The sequence below is a fragment of the Squalius cephalus genome (assembly GCF_949319135.1).
Source record: "Squalius cephalus genome assembly, chromosome: 12".
NCBI classification, from domain to species: Eukaryota; Metazoa; Chordata; class Actinopteri; order Cypriniformes; family Leuciscidae; genus Squalius; species Squalius cephalus.
This window is the reverse complement of record NC_137133.1, coordinates 18,892,154-18,908,070: the sequence shown is the minus strand read 5'-3', so window position 1 is coordinate 18,908,070 and position 15,917 is coordinate 18,892,154. Positions and strand designations below refer to the sequence as shown.

Sequence of the window (15,917 nt, the reverse complement as noted above, 5' to 3'; positions counted from 1 at the left end):
TGTTTTTCCGGGCAGGCCTGAAAGAGAGGACTAGGGTGTGGTCTGGGGAATTAAGAGGGGAGAGGGGGCTCTGGGGAATTTCAAGGAGTACGTGGAGTGGGTACTTCTCCACAACGGCTCCCCATTCACCATCTACAAAGAGCAGGGAGGAGAGCAGAGCGTCAGCCATTACCACAAGCCCAGCAACACCGCCAATCACGTCTGATCAGGTGTGTGAGCTGGCAACATCGCCTTTGCCCCTGATGCCCCTGAAAACTCTTAGTTTTGATTTTCCCACCCTGCCTCACACTCCCACTTCCTCTGCCTGTTTTTAAACTGCCTGTTCCAAGTCTGCAAAGTCATTGCTAGAGACCAGTTCCTGGGTTTTATGACTGTTCCATGTTACCCTGTTCTGCCTGTCTGTTCTCACCCATCTGTACTGCTCAGGACTCCAGCTTTGCCTGCACTGTCTCTCCTTAGTCCTTTGGGTCCCTCTCTGATCATCATTGGGTGGCCTCAGTCAGAGAATTCGTCGGTCCAGTCCTGGTGGGTTGACCCAGTAGCTCCACCTAGGACCTTCGGTAGAGTACGCCACTCCTCCTAGGTCTGTCGAGCAGTTGGATCCACCGTGGTGCCTCCCTCCCTCGGCTCCACTTAGGACTGTCATCCCTTTGGCTCCACCAGTCTTCCTCGTCCCTCTGGCTCCACATTGGTCAGTCGTCGCTCTGTCTACACCATGGCTTCAGCTTTGCTTTGTCCCTCCACCCCTTTGACTCCATTGGGCTCCTCCTTCCCTTCAACTCCGCCTTGGTCCTCGGTCGCTCTGCCTTCGCCCCAGTCCTCCGGTGCCCTGGCTTCACCTCAGTTGCTTGTCGCTGCAGCCCTGCCATCCAGCACCTGTGTCGTGCCCGGTCCCTGCAGTCCCGTGGTTCCACCTGGGTCTCCACAACCAGCTTCGTCTCAGTCACTCATCCCCCTGGTTCCAGCTGCCAAGCCTCCACCATGGCTCCTCCCTCCCTCTCCTGCCTTCATCTCTGCCCTGCCTGTACTTTGTCATGGTTCCACGGCCCCCACCTAAGGCCCCTCCCACCCCCTCTATTGAACTCTTGTGTTTTTGTTGTTATTTGTAAGGCGTGAAGACACACCTTGATGGGGGTGACATGTTAGGTATAATCTGAGTTTGTTTAGGTGGGTTTTGTATTATGTTTCAGTTTTCTTTCATTTCTGTTTCAGTTTGTCTAGGTTACAAATGGTTTGATTAAGTGGTCACAGGTGTTTTCACATTTATTTGATTGGTTTGTTCTGTCTATTTAAGCCCTGTGTTTCTTTCAGTTCATTGTCAGTTCTACTTCGCATTAGGTTGGTTTCTCCATTTCTGCATTTATTTTGTAAATAAAGCAAATGCATTTAGATCCTTTTCTCATAATTATTGCAACCAATTTGTGACAACTCCTAATTGCAGCGTATTGACAGTCAGTAAGGTAGTTAAGTTTAGGTATTGGGTAGGATTAAGGGATGTAGAATATGGTCTTGCAGAATAAGGCATTAATGTGCTTTACAAGTACTAATAAACAGCCAATTTCATAGTAAATGAATGCTGATAAGCAACTAGTTAAAGGAGCATTTCACCCATGGGAACATTGATCTTTATTGAAAGTGGGTCATATATGTAGTCGAAATGTAAAATAAATTTTGAATTTGGTGCCTTCTTGACCGAGGAAAGAAAGAAAGTAACTTCAGGACGCATTTGTATGAAAGACAACAACTCCCACAATGCACCACATTGCACAGCTGCGCAAGCCACTCCCACTAATCCAGAACAGCATATGAATCACTCATCCGTCTATAAGGCTAGCTACCACCGGAGCTTGAAATTCATTTCACACAAAATGTCTAACGTTAGTTAGTTGGCGAACTCATTAGTGAATTACTCCTCATTTGTATTTCTTTCGAAGTGGTGAATTATTGCATGGTAACGTTACCGGGATGTTCAGTCAGATGCGGTGCGAAACTAGGATGGGTCACAACACAAACGTCCGTGTCCTCGTCTGATTCAGAGATTTCGTCCAGGAGAAATTGGCATCGTTTAAATTCTTTGCAGCAGACGGACTCTATTTCTGTGTTCGTAGTTGCATAGTGAGATCACCGGCGCCACCAGTCCGCCCCCAGCTCGAGCCAGTCCGGGCTTCTCGTCCGCGGCAGGCAGGTCTTCTGCCTCGGCTGCTCTTCGCTATAATGCGGCTTCTAAAGGTAGCCACAAACACCTGATTCAAGCATCAGACTTCCAAAATCCTCTTCTTCTACATCATATTGAGTAACGTTACCCTCCGCTATTGTCATATCTTCACAGCTGGCTCCACAGTGCCTGTTAGCTTAGCTTCCAAACAAGATGGAGGATATTGCTTTTAGTTTCAGAAAGTGAAGTCCCACCCACTGATCTGTAATAGGTCTGAAGCGTGAGCGGGTCCCGCCCCCTGGAATAATGAGGAGCTAGTGTTCGTAGTCTCTACACTTTTCAATGAAATGTGACTTCCTGCTTATTATGACGCAAAATGATGATTTTTACGTCATAATAAGCAGGAAGTAAAACACATAAATCCTTATTTCTCCCATCTCAGGGAAAAATTAATGAAAAATCCACGTTTATTGTAATATATGACTGGGTTTCTAACAATAAAAAGCTTAATGCAAATGGGTGAAGTGTCCCTTTAATAGTAAGAATTGGACCCTAAACTAAAGTGTTAAACCAATAATCTTGTCATGCTTTAAAGAAGTACACTTATTTTGATGAGTAACAAAACATATGAAGTATGTACTAAATTGCAACATCATCATTAGAAGTGTTTAATTACAAATATTTAAATACATGACCATAAGATAAATGCTTTACAGCACATTTGACACGTTGAACATATTTCAAAGACAATAGAAATAATTATGAATTTACATAAAAAGACACTTAAGTGGGTCAAAAAAGCACACTGAAGTTCAGCTAATTGCATTTAATATTAATATAAACTATAATACATCTTTCAATTTTAAGTGTTCAACAGCTTAATAAAACATAAATGTATTATTTTGTATATTATTTCTGTAAAAAGTAAGCTAAAGTGTAGGGGATATCATCAATGGGCCGGAGCGCGTTGAGTGTTTTCTGTTAGAACGGTGTCGTGGTAGCGGCCCCTAAGTTAATAACTAATGATCTTTGCAACAGAAGTGAATCAATCAATCAATCAGAATTAACTTTAGCTGGACAATAACTTTATTCTAGAGCTGCTGTAAAGCCAAAACAATCTCTGTTACTGTAATTTCCTATTATCACTGTAAAGCTGCTTTGAAACAATCTATATTGTTAAAAGCGCTATATAAATGAAGGTGACTTGACTTGACTTCTCAACAAATTACATTTTCTGGCTACAATCTTGCCCAAATGCAGACTAATTAGGCGAGTTTGTGCTATAAAATCAATAAGACAATGACAATAAAACCCACTACCCTTGCGATCCGTGTAATTTGACCTTAGCAGCTGAGAGCTCACAATGCTTCATTAGTATTCGAACGGAAGGGCGGCATGAACTATGCAGCTCAAAAGGTCAACAAAGTATGCCACATTATACAGGCAAACAAGATATACCAACATAATCCTCTGTTATAAATTTAACAAATGTACACATTGTAAAGAAATGTGATTATGATTATATGATGCTAACATGTTTATTCCTGACCTTTCAAGTAGTTTCTGTTCATCGGGACAGATGTGACTGGCACAGTTTTTCTCAACTTGTTGTGTATGAACCAAAAACCGGCCGCAGGTCTGTTCTGATAGGGTCGTGGACAGCAGGGAAACAATATTAAATGCTAATAAAACATTATTTATATAAGCACATAAGTTTAGGAGAGCAAAAAACAGTTGCCAGCGCCAGCATTTTGGACCATTGTCACAAAGCTTTCACGGACCCCTGAATTTTTTGTACAATATATATATATCATATAATATATATACATATAAAAAAGCCTGCTTTAAAACAGAAAAAAATGCATTATTGTGCATTCTTTTTTTTATCAACACTTGAATGTGGGTAATTTTCATTAAAAAAACAACAACATTTTGATCAAAAAAGCTGAGAAGATCGAATTTTTGTCCAAGACTACTTCCAGATAGGATTCAGAACGAGTCCATCAACACCCCCAAAACTTGCACAGTCCTATACCTCTTCATGGGTTTGACATTTCATTCAGTAACATTAGGCAATTTTGATTTATATGTTTAATGGTTGATGATCGCATTACATGTGCGTAAGCAATGCTTCTATCGCTTGTTTCTGTTTCTTTTTCACTAGTTTTTGGATCCGGAGATTCTGTAATCTTTCAGAAGATGTTTAGTAGCGCCCCCTACCCTATAAAAGTGAACATATGGATTGCCAGAAAATTCCACCAATGGAGGGAAAAGAGTTCAAATGGAGGAGAAGCAGCTTACAATTTATTTTTCATAGAATATTTTTGCTACTTTTGTACAATTTTGGAACATTGGGTTGCCAATTGATGTCCAGCGTAAAATCTGGGTCGAAAAGCATAACCAGAACTAATGGATTAGCAGACAGCGCATGTATAACTAGCAAGGTCATTTTTCAAACAGTAATAATCATTACTATTCACTGCGCTTGGTTGACACTCATTGGAATGCATTGGCTTGTTGACTAAAACATTGGATGGAGATCTGATACACAAACACATTACAAGCCCAAATGATGTCTGGACAGAATTCAACCTCTGAAACATTAGACCAACCTCAGCTCCATGTGCTTACAATTTACCAACAATTATCAGGTGCATTTAGCATCACTGAGTAAACTTGGCACGCTGCTTCCAGTCTGTCAGATGTCCAGGTGCAGCTACCTGGCTCTTACGCTCAATTGAAATCAAACAACAGAGCTAATTTGTCACAATCAAGAGATGGAATCAAACCGCTTGTCAGCACTAAATGTAGTGTGTAGTGACTGCAGTAGGCCAAAAGGGAAATGAGAATGCATCGTGATCAGTTAAAGGCACGCCAGAACCAATGACGTACACTGATGTCATACTTGGCTTGATGCGTTATAAGGAGCCAAGTGTGAATGAGATTTGAGAGCACTGAAACTACCCCGGCAGTTTAGTTTGAAACTGGGTACGGTTCGCATATAAAAATTGGTAATGCCAAGAGTGCACTGGGGTAACAAACCTGAAACTACCTGGTCTGAGTTTGGCATGTTTCACATGAATGTGAAAGCAATGCACTTGTTCAGGAAGTAAATCAATGAAAAGAAATCCAGAGAAATAAAGAGCATGTCATTGACCTAACTACTTTAATCGATCTGTTCCTCATACAAAGCTCCCATAGACTTCAGAACACTTGGAATAATGTGCACAAGTCATATTTATGGTATGTTTATGGAGCTTGAAAGCCCCTGGTTACCATCTTTTCACATCCTTTTAACCTTTAAGATCAAAAACATCACAGACAGTTAAGTTTAGTTCAGCAGACTAAACATTTTTGGATGAGAAACCCAAATATAGCATTTCAGATGCGTACCATCACAGGCAAAAGTCCAATTACAGCTCATTATATATCAGTGTGCGCATTCCATTATGATGTGGCCGCTCTGATCAAAAAGCCGGTTTAGTTGGAAGCTGCAGGAGTGTGTGGTGGTGATTATGGTATGGCGTTTCTATGACAGAGCCAATCTGGTATAAACCTTCTGCTGCTGCTGCTGAAGACGCTCGCTCTACCAAATCCATGGCTTTATTCATCTGCAGCTGATGCTTTGAGCCCCATTCACCTCAGCTGCACTCTGGGAATCCAGCTGGTCTCTGGATGCTCTTTGAGATCTTCAGATCCATAGCAAACACTTAGAGGTGGCGGCAACAAAGAAGCACACACACAGCCTGCGGATGGGGGTGGTTAAGGCTCTTGAAGACACAATAAAGACGCATGAGGACTCTAAGGGGGCAACATGCGGTGGATTTCGCGCTGTGCAAATCATTAATAGGTTTCTCCTATGAACTTAAGGCCCCTGTTATTAAAATATATATGGGTGGAGAATGAGATTATACTGCTCAGCATCGCTACTTAGACCTTAACTATCTATCATTAAAACAAATGGAGGAAAATCTCATTAACATTTTATTCAATACTGAGGCAATTGGGAGAAGACCTATAACATTTTAATCTGCGCTCTTCCTCTTCCTCTCCCTGCATATCTACAGATTGTACTTTGTCAACGGTAGAAAGATTCTTCAAATTTAGTGGATACCAAATTTGACTAACCAAACGTTTCCAAACAGGTGTCCTAAACACTCCCTTTGGCAGGGCAAACAGATAGTCTCACCCCAGTCGTAAGCATTGGCAGAGGCAATGTTGCTGGTAAGGATGCACAAAATAATAGAACATTTAAAGTCACCATGTAATAAAAATTGACAGTTCTTATTTTTTTATGGAATATTGCATCATTATAAATGATTTATCCGAGCACATCATTATTATTTTTTTAAAGTAATGTGTCCTCTTTATCTTTATTTATCTCTCTTGCAGCAATATCTCTTCTCTGATGACGTATAAACCTGTCACTCACATGAGATCCACAAATAGCAAACCACAACCATCCAATCATTTCCCCATGGACAAAATCAAGTCCCGCAAGATGGAAGTCACACAATAGGAAAGAAAAGACTATCACAACTTCTGTTTCATGCCGAGTCTGCCGACTTTAAATTCAAAAAGAAATAAAAGTTAATAAAAAAAAAACACTTAGCTATTAGTTTGACACCCAGAAAGTGTGTAAATATGTTGTCTTCATTTTAAACAGTAAAGTGTCTTGTTGGACATATTATGGTGTAGGTGTGTTCGTGTTGTATTTCTTTAAAATAAATGACACTTGGTTTGATATTTAGGTATCTAATGAATGACATATCATTCTTTTTAACTTTTGTTTAAGTGTCCAAATATTTTGGGGCCACAGCAGTGCAATAGCCTATTCTTACAGTAACAGAGAAAAAGAAGAAACAGACAGGAAAAATAAGAGCTCAGTAGCCTATTGTTTGTACATTTAATAATAATAAAAACAGCGGCAGAGAAAGAGAGAGGTCCGTGGCAAAATGAGTATTATGCATATAGGTGTCTAATAATGATGCTACTTTACACGGTCCTACGAAGCCTGGCGCGTAGCCTCCTGTTTCATAATATTGTGACATGTCATACAGTGATGCATCTAACAATTAGTTATAGGCATCCTTACTAATAATAGATAATACACAAACTGAAATATAATCTGTTTTCGAAAACAACAACAAAAAATGTGCGTAGGCTAATATAAAGGTGTTGTTGGCTACGCTCAACTTTGACAGTTTCGATGTCAAATTTCACAGCGCTGAACCAAAGATCAAACGCATTGCAGAACTATTAAGAAAAGTTATCCACTCACCACAGCTGAAATGAAGACAACTATTGATCATTAATCACTGACATTAGACAATGTTATCTTGGGATGTTATCTTAGGAAACAACATCCTTTAATATGGCTTTATCTTCAAGTACACGTCGTTCTCTCCTCGAGCACAGAACGCCAACTGACCATCATGAGCCAAAGCGCGCGCTGAAACCACACCTCCACCCTCTCCAAAATCTCTTTAAAACAGCCCACTGAAGAACATTGAGTTGTTATTCGCATTCCTGTCGATATTATTCACTTATTAACCAGCTGCTGTTCAAGTGAATAATGTTGCTTCACACACTGTTTCTTTACTGTCTCCGCGATGTCCGATTGTTTTTAGTCGGATATTGTCAATGAATCTGATGGATCATTTCACAAAATCAGACTTATCTCGAATGAATATCGTTTCTTTATGAAGCGATGAATGAGCTATTGTCAATTTTATCTGTAGTGGTCCGAGGGGATTCGCGGAAATCAAACTTGACGATTATAGTTGTATAAAATTATGATGTATCCGTGAACTGCACATCTTTTTTTTTTTTTTTAAATCACGTGCCCTCGTAATAAGTTTTCATCCCTTGTGCAGCAAGGTCTCTTCTCTTCTCTGATGATGTGTTTACTGGCACGAGGGCGGGGCAACCTGTCACTTACATGAGATTCACCAATAGCAAACCACAACCATCCAATCAATCATCCATCCCACCCCACCCCCCTTTCTTTTTAAGATTCTGGTGGTTTCACGGTATATCATAATTTCTCCACTGAATCTTTATTGTGGTTTATTTTACTGTCAGGTAAATTTTACTGTCATTTATTGTCTAAGGACAAATGCAAATTTACTTTAAAAAATAGTGACGCGTAGTATAGTATAGTAATAGTATACTTGCTTATCACATAGACTACGGAGCTAGGTAAAAGAGGCCAACTTGGTGTGCCAATTTTCAAAATTGAGCTTGAGGTAAGTAGTTTTAGCTGGATGTCACATTGATCAATAAACCATTTCCTGTTGCATTTTCATTGGCTAGTCTGTAGACGTCGGTCGTATCAGCAAACACACTGTGAGATGATCATGCTAAATTTATGACCCTGTCTGAAAATGATCTCAGGCTATCTTTAGTCGCAAGACCGTGACAACGTCCATCTTTGAACCTCTCTCACAGTACGACGCAAGACCACCGTTTAGGAGCCACGACCACAGAAATGGCCACGATTTTTCATCTTTCAACCGGGACAGCCCAAAATCATACAATGTGTACTGGGCATAACACAACACTATTATATGACTTATGAAGACTTAAAGAACATCAACAGCATTACAACTCATTCACTCTTGTTTTATTGATAAAACATCATCAATATTCTTTAAAAATTCTCCTTTGTCTTCAGTAGAAGTGAGAAACGCATATGCTGTGACCTATTTCTTTAATGTCTTGTGTTCTTAAAGACTGGCTAAGTAGAGACGGAACAATCCACACGTCTCCGTAAACACATATTAAGATATCTAATGTGTTAACAAGAGAAGCCTGATTTCAATTTCTACAAGACACTCAGGCTCTCTCAAAACAACTTCCAGACTGTTCTGTCTAAAACGCACGTAAACCCCTTTAAGAATGTTAATGAAACTGCATTGCTGTCATGTCTAATGGTCAACAACAAATTAAAATGAGATTTCGATTTTTAAAACTCATGTACACATATGCAAAAATGTGTATCTTGAAACAACCCTTTGACCTCTCGTCTCACAGAGATTCAAACCCAGCCAGCCAGACAGACTAATATTGTCCATGCTTGACTGGTTAAGTCTTTTGCTGGGAATGGTCTATTGTTATTTCTGCCTTTGAGGTCAATGTCTGTTTAGAGGGTCGTCCTCATTCACACATACACACGTGTGTTTTGTCCTAGCCTGCAGCCCTAGCAGTGTCCACTGATCACACAAACACTATTACCTACAACACTATTACCCCAGGCCTCCACTCTGGATTGACCACATTGCAATCTGAGTGCAACATTTCACATCTTGCACACCTTGTTAATGTCAATGTCGATCGCACACAGCACACCGAATCATAGCCGAGGGGCCCGAGAGTTAGACATCTCAAGAGCAGAGACGTATAATCATATCATGCAATGGAAACAACATCAGAGACCTCATGGGAAACAAACCGCCCGCAGTAGATATAGCCAATTAGAATTATTATTCATGTTTTACTCCACCGAGGCAGAAAGAAACTCATGATGAGTCTTATTGACACTGAGGATAAAGGAAGATTGAAGTTTGCACAGTGGGATTTGAAGACGGATTAAAGGAATTGTTGTTAGGGAAGTTTAATAAAGGCCTCAGAATGGTGGAATAATTCTTATTCAGAAACAGTTCCATGTTCTAAAAAAATGTCATGATGTTCGGTTAACGGTTCTTTAATGTATACACTGTGGACACGTTATAGAGAAAAAGTGTTTTAGCTGAGTTGTGAGTTGATTGTCGGAATTGTACGCATCGCCTAAAATGACATCTGCAAAAAAACAACAATCAAACAAACCCTGAGACTTCCACACAAGCATGGTCAGATTTCTGAATTAATGACTTGAATTTGTCTAAAAATCATGTATACTTAAGCCTCATAAGACCTGGTTGCAATGAAACTGAGAAAACAAAAACAAAGTATGGCATTTTTAATAACAAGTAAAAATAGCCTTCAACCCGATATAACCCATAACATTTTGTTTTGTTGGTATCAGTTAATGTATTTCGGTTGATTCGTTGATGTTAAATTATATTTTGACCTGTTCATTTAGTTAATTCAGATGTTACCATTTTTTCAGTGTTCCTTATGTAGAAGAAGGGGAGGGGTTATGAGTACTAAAGTTAGCATCAGCATGTGTGTCTGAAATCCTTTCCTTCAATTGGAAAATGGGGAATGCTACAGTTAACAGTTTTCACAGGAAAAAAAACAAAAAGTTTAAATATGTCATTTTGGTGATCAAAGATGAGTTTAAAGGGATACAATTATCGACTTATCGACTTTAAATTCCGTATCATTCCTATGCCTAGACGGAGTGAATTTTACATTGGGAAAAAGTGTATTAAGGAACACACACAGCCAAAGACAAATGATCTTGGGAAAGAGAGAATATTATAAGAAGTATGCTATATGGAGACTCACCCTTAACCATGGAACTCTCCCCATATAATTACAGAGCTTCAACAACAATTCCCTGGAAAATGAACAAACCCGTCACAGGCTTTTATAGTTTAGTTAGAATGAGCAATGGATTCTCTTATACTATTATGAGTCAAACCAGAAGAATGAGTCGTGAGTAAGTTTGCTTCACTTGTGGTTTACAGTGAGTCACAGCTCAAAACCACATTCCCTCTAAGGAATGCACAGGAACCTCAGCATCTCTCCAAAACCTACCTTCAGCAGGCCAATGAATGAGCCAATGTCGCATCCACAGAATGAAGCCACATTGTAGGAGGAAGAACGTACAGTACATTTATGAAGCTCTGGTTTAGTTTGTGGAGCATTTTCTAATGCTTGAATATCTACATAGAACTGGGAAATGTCACCAATTCAGGTTGAGACGGTCACATGATCCGAATTAGATTCTTAGACTTTTAGAAAATGAACACTTTCAGGACTACTTTCATTTGAGAATAGTTTATGCAACAGATGGAGAAATATTTATATTGACATCTGCGGTCCGAGTCAGGGATCTATAAGCACAGATGCAGCGTGGGTCAAATAGTTAAGGCAATTTTTAAATGTCAAATATTGTTTATATTATTTCATTAACATTTTTGAAGCATTTTGAATGTATTAAGTCACCTCTGTCTGCGATTATGTTTAATCGTATTTATCGTAATCGTATATTAATCGTAAATTATATAACAGCCGCACTGTGCAGGAACCCTCTAAAACTTCCTCCCTGATATGCATGATATGTACAGTATTGCAGTTCGGACTGCATTATATTAACTTCGGATTGTCCTTTATATTAAATGTGTTAGGTTGGGTACAGATTAGAGTGAAAAGTTCCTTAACCCAAGTAAAAACTCCATTCATTTTCTCCATATAGGGAAGTAGTTTTTTTTTTTTTTATCGATAACTTACAAACCTTTAAAGACAGAACTGTGTGAGCTCAGAGGTTGTTAATTGATGGTATATGCTTCAGTTGAAGCCATTTGTTCACATTATTTCAACTTTTATTTTGAAAATAATCATGTTTAATAGAGGAATTCCTCGTGAAAACTACATTACCCATGATGTTGTACAGAAAATTACACCAGTTAGAGAGTCACGGCAAGCAAATCACATTATTAGTCCCCGCCTCCACTCAATCACACCAGCTCGGACTACCTGATCCACTCAGTCAATTGTAGTAAACGCTACACAATGGCAAGTGGAAATAAGTCGTACATGTTTGAGCCAGAAACTGATTCAGGAGAAGTGGAAGAGTGAATCATACAGGGTCGTCGACAAGTAAATGTACCTAAAGACTTAAATCACTTTATGGGAAAAATGACTGAGAAAAATGAATGGAAATTGAATTTAATGTACAGTTAATGGAAATTGCCTACACAAGCCGGAAATTGGTGGCAAATCAGTGCTTGTTCATGCGAGTGATAATCGCCATGAGTTAATTTACAAAGACATTCTGTAAGAATCTCCAATGTGTACTTGGATATTTGGATTTCTTTCTGTGACCCAAGACCAGCAGTGTGAAATGTGTTTTTACTGGAACTGACAACAGACAGTTGTGTAGTGTAAAATAAGAGTTGTGCACTGTGTGGACGGCAAAAGTTGAAAAGTAATTTTAATGCAGTGTATATTTACAAATAGCCCACCTTGTGGGCAGAGGCTATTTACACTAACTCCTCCCACCATTGTCTGGTTGAGCCAGACAAACAGAAGCAGTGGAGTAAGGATAGTGGATTTTTTTTTTTTTTTTACGTGAATCCTCCTTTTTCTGATCCCATTCTTTTTCCTTTTACCATTGCATATTAGCTTAGAGAAGCATTTATTTTAAATAAAAAATATTAAAAATATGATGTGGTGTCCTTGATCGGACGGATCAACCGTGGCACGTGGTGCAGCGCATATTGTTACCAGACTCAAAACTAGCTCCTATCCTGGACCTTTCCTGATCCACAGGTGTAATATTTAGGGTTAGGGGTAGGTCTAGTCAAGGGCGTAGAATATGTCAGCTTGAAAATGAACTCTGGAGCAGCAAATTAATCGTGGGTTAACCTGGAGCAAAGATAAAGTAAAATTGCCTAATTGAAATTTGGTTGGATGACCATATTTCAGAACAACAACATAAACATAAAAATATGAAGCCTTAATTCTTGCACAAAATGACAAAACAATATAAAAACAACTACAAAGAAAACCACAATAAGCCTGTGAAGCTGTCGTCTCCATCCTGATGGATGAGCAGAATCCCATAACATAAACAGGTTCACTCTGACCAATGAGAGGACAGTTTACTCGTATCAACAAATTTTGGTCCGTTTATGAATCGCCTGTGAAAGCGAACAGAACCATCAATGTCAAAATCAAACCTGTGTCATTGAAGTGTAATAATGCTGAGAAAAAGAGAAAAATCACTCACTGCTCTTGATACTGAAGACACTGTTTATTGCTTGTAATCTGTTTCTTTGTGCTTCATTATTACTGATTATTTGCTAGTATGTTTTGATGCTATATTTAGTTGAAAATTAAAATATTCACTTGAAATTATTTTATTATTATTTTGTAATCATTTTAAAAATTATGTATAATTAAACAATTAAATAAAGTTAATTGTACATTTTTTTATAAATTAATTGTTTAAAGTTTGTTAAACAGTTTGTTTGAAAAAATGTTCAATAGCTTTTTTTGTTCATCTTTGGTATTGAAATTTGTTTCATATCTCTGGTATTTGTAACACTTACTGAAATATTAGTATCGTGACACTAACCCCTAGTGAAAAAATTGGAGGTTGTGATGAATTGAGAATCAAAATGAATCGAAACGTGAGGCCAAATCATAAATTACACATAGGCCTACACTCTAAATAAATAAAGGTTCTTTCCTAAAATTAAAGGTTTCATGAAGAACATTTAACATCCATGGAACCTTTCCATTGCACAAAGGTTTCTAAGGGGAAAACAGTTAAAAATGTTCTTCGCAGTAAGAAAAAAAAAAAGGGTTATTTTAAGACCTGTTGATTGAAAGGTTCTTTTGAGAACCAAAAATGGTTCTTATAATTCATGGCATTGCTGAGAAACCCTCTTGGAACCTGTTTTTAAGAGTGTATTAAGGTTCTGGTTCTGTCCTGGTTGCTATTGTAGTTGAATACACACACACACACACACACACACACACACACACACACTGTTAAGAACTTGTGGACAGCACATTATCATTAAGTTTCATTGGGCTGGCCACATGTGACCGCTCTGAAGAAATATGGTCCTATAGGAAACATAAAAATACGTAGTATTCCATTCTCCGTCCAACACAGACACTTTCTTCTGTTTACACTGAGTGTCTTGCCTCCTGTCTGACCTCTGTTTTGTGTTAAACCGCTGTCTGCTGCGTAAATAGACAGTAACATTGTTATTTTGAGCCCAGGAGACATGAGTTTACCCTCTCTTCGCCTCACAAGAAACAATAACCTGTTTTCAGTGTGCCTTTTTACACATGGCCGAAGGCCTGCGTTGCTTCTCAATTCACATATCCATTCGAAATAGTATAGTATTAGTGCACCCCAAAATGTATAGTGAATATAAACAGTACGCTAAAGGTGCTGTGCATACTTTTTCTGGAGGATGTTTTAAGCGTACATGCTATAGTGAAACAGTGAGGTCAAGGAAGTAAAAATCCCATTCATTTTCTCCATTGATTTCTGGGTAATTGATTTTGAACAATAAACCATTAAAGGCAGACTAGTAAGCTAGTCATTGTTGGTATATGCTTTTGTTAAAGCCGTCAGCTTGCATTATTTCAATTTATTCTATAACTGTGTTCAAAAGTGGAATTCCTGTTGAAAAACTACATTACCCATGATTGTACAGAGAATCTCCACCAGTCAGAAAATTGCACCATAATACATAGGCTGCGTCTGAAAAGCTGACTTGACTTGTTGCCTCGCTGCCCTATCTGGTAATGACTTTGTAGGCAGCATTTGCGAGTGATCTTTGGTGATAACTAAGCAAATTTGTAATTACTAGAATAGTAATTTCTCGCTAGAAATGGCGCCACAAGTGGAAAACGTTCATCAAAAATGTACATTTACATAAACTGATCACCAACTGCAACCTTCAGATGCTAAGTTTATTTATTTTTTTAGCTCAACTGTCACAGAACGGAAAGCATAGGATTGTGGGATATCAAAGGCAACTAAGGATACATCTATGCTGCCTTCAAACATTGATCAGATGAAGGTTGCATTGATCGGATGCAGCTGTTGAGTCTGTTTCCCTTCACTTTAAATATTTGTTTGCATAAAAAGCATATTTTGTTACAGTTGCAATGCTCCAGAAAATTACAAAAAAGCCATACCACTCTGAAACATCCTGTGAAATCCGTGCATGAAATCCTTTCTGTACAATCCTCTTGTTCGTTAACATTGTCAGGGTCTGAATCGGGCTCGAAATGGTTTAAAATTGACAATTTAATTGGCAAAAATTAAAACGCCATTGTCAATATTTACATTACATATATGAAGGGGCGGGACATTTCCCGAGCACGTGCTGAGTGCTGCCAATCACAACACACTGGGCCAGCTGACCAATCACAGCACATTTCGTATTTCGGAAGGAGGGGCTTCATTGAAAACGTTGCGTTCAACATAACTGGGGAGAGAGGAGCTGCAATATTGTAAAATATGTGAAAATAATGCGTTTTTTTAACAATCAAGACTTCGTAAAAGGGAATAATCCTTTAAATACACAGTCCTTTTGTCTTGATTTTCAAATACATTTTTGCTCCAAATAAAAGTTGTGGAAATGTTATGATTCACCTCTTGCTGGTTGGTTTGGTTCAAAGTTTAGACATTTTTCAAGACTTTTTGTAAAATCTGTACGGGAAAAATACTCCCGCAACAGTTGCTTACAAAGTGGGCGGGCTCTGTCTGGGCCAATATTACCCAAAACAAAAGCCAAAAAGTTTGTGACAGACTTGAAAAATGGAAACAAATTTGAGGTCAAATGCTTTCACAGCTGTTTGTAACAGACTTGAAAGTTAAGAAAATAAGGGATTTATTAGCCAAATGCTAACATTTACACACAAACAAAACTAGTGTCCTCGCTACATAACAAAAAGGGTGTGTGGTATCAAAACATAATTTAGCATGTTACAGTAATGACATACTACTTAACTATGTATCCAAAAGTATGTACTTTCCCATCACCAGTCAAGTACTGAGATACCTTCTTCATCTGATATTTGCTTATCACCAAAGCTCTCTCTGTTTTGTTGTACTGTAGAT

At 38.6% G+C, this 15,917-nt stretch overlaps 1 protein-coding gene across 2 annotated transcripts in view; it reads right to left on the bottom strand.

Annotated features, from left to right (window-relative positions):
• Window positions 1–7,605, bottom strand: part of tiam2b (TIAM Rac1 associated GEF 2b) — a 50,340-nt gene extending 42,735 nt beyond the window's left edge. For both annotated transcript variants that reach the window (XM_079887811.1, XM_079887812.1), the window contains exon 1: window positions 7,437–7,605. The gene's annotated coding sequence lies outside the window, so the exon portion shown is untranslated. The remainder of the gene's footprint in view (window positions 1–7,436) is intronic.
• Between the last annotated feature and the right edge of the window lie 8,312 nt (window positions 7,606–15,917).